This window comes from Octopus bimaculoides, chromosome 11, assembly GCF_001194135.2.
Source record: "Octopus bimaculoides isolate UCB-OBI-ISO-001 chromosome 11, ASM119413v2, whole genome shotgun sequence".
NCBI lineage: Eukaryota > Metazoa > Mollusca > Cephalopoda > Octopoda > Octopodidae > Octopus > Octopus bimaculoides.
In genome coordinates, this window is record NC_068991.1 from 36,479,511 (window position 1) to 36,481,505 (window position 1,995).

The following is a 1,995-nucleotide window of genomic DNA, read 5'->3' on the forward strand; positions in this document are numbered from 1 at the left end:
TGTGTGTGTGTGTGTGTGTGTGTGTGTGTGTGTATGCAATAAATTTAGAAACGGTGTCGAGTGACAATTCTGTGAATAATTATCATGTTTTTATATAAGCTTAAAACTGAAAAGCGATCACTGTCCATTGACTAAAGAAAATAGTCTAGTATTGGGGTACATAAGCCCTTGGCGGAAAAGTGGGTTTTCCATATGCATGGGACTCGAATCTACGTAAAACCAACTTTTTCCGTTGAGGGATTATGTACCCCCAATACTAGACTGTTTTCTTTAGTTAATACACAGTGTTGGGCTGGGTGGTGCTGTGTTCAAATCCTACCGTGATCTATTGTTTCCTTTATCCATTTAGAGTCGATTAAGCAATCAACAAAAGTTACCTCAATCATACATATATTGGTTATAAATTTTGCCACAAAGTCAGCAATTGTGAGCAATTGTGAAGAACGAAGAGCAGTTGCAACAGCTTAGAGAAGCAACTTTCAATTATGATCCAGCAGTTCATTATGCAGATGATACAAGAGTTTCCATTGGTGCAATGACAGCTCAGGGCATACATTGTAAAGCAAAGAAGTATCCTGGAGAGACAACTGCACTGTGCTGCAGTAGTGGAAAGGTTAAACTCCCTGCAATCCCTCAACTTCCAGAGCCATTGAAGAAACTGTTGTCATCAACTGACCAAGATTCCAAGCACTTCCAAAACAAAATTAGACAGCTTCATCATCGGATTGGTTTTCTACTACCTCTGTCAAATGAATCACCAAAAATCGGTCTTTCATTGTTTATAATGTGTACCTGTGTTTTGGTTACGAAATAAGCTACACAAAACATGCTTTTGAATTACGTGTATTTACTTTATATACATATGAGTTGAAAATTAACGTCTATGTTCCATGCTGGCATGGGTTGGAGAGTTATTAATGTAGAAAGTTGGAATCTCAGCTTCTTTGTATCTGAGACCTGCATAATCTAGAGGGTGTTTTTAAATTTCATTATTCTTTTTAACCCGGCAAACGCCGGGCATACCTGCTAGTATATATATATATATATATATATATATATATATATATATATATATATATATATATATATACGTATAGAGTCATCATTCTCACCACCACAAGATGCATACTCCTTTACTGAAAAGAAAGACTTGATCAGCCAGGCTTTAGTGAAAGAGTTAACGATTAGGGTAGTATGATTCAGAATCGCCGTTTCGGGCGTCACTGTCCAGAATTCAAATTCCATTGACCTCAACTTTTTAAGTTCAATGTTAACCCCTCTCTCTCACTCTCACTCTCACTCTCACTCTCACTCTCTCTCTCTCTCTCTCTCTCTCTCTTCTACTCTCTTTCTGGATTGTACCTGTGATTCATGGATCCAATCTCATCACATTGACAGGAGCTGTGAATTACATTAAGGGTATACCTGTATTATTTCTTTAACGGGGCACCCGCTTACGTATAAATATTCTAATTTCACGATAACGTTATTCGTTTGTTCAAACTACTGAATCCTCATCGTCGATGTATACACACGCGCGCGCGCACGCACACACACACACACACATACATACTCACACACGCACACGTACAGAGAGAGTGAAAGAGAGACAAGGAGAGGGACGGTATTGTATGCTACATAAAGAGTTCGTAATTTTACCAACAATTATCTCCCCATACATACGTACATTCATTCAACACAGAGAAACATACAAATCTGCATACATACATACATACATACATGCAGTAAACCTAATCGGTATCAATGCTTTCTATAACGACGTGTATCAGAAAACTAGTCTCTATAAATTACGAGGGCCCTGTTACATAACGAACCAAGTCGGTTTACTTGGTAAGCATTATTGGCAATGAACATATTTTGTATTTTTTTAGGCTCTCGGAACTTAGATTGGCTGGCTTTCTGAAACCTCTGAAACACGAGCACTCCAGCGTGTGTGTGTGTGTGTGTGTGTGTGTGTGTGTGTGTGTGTGTGTG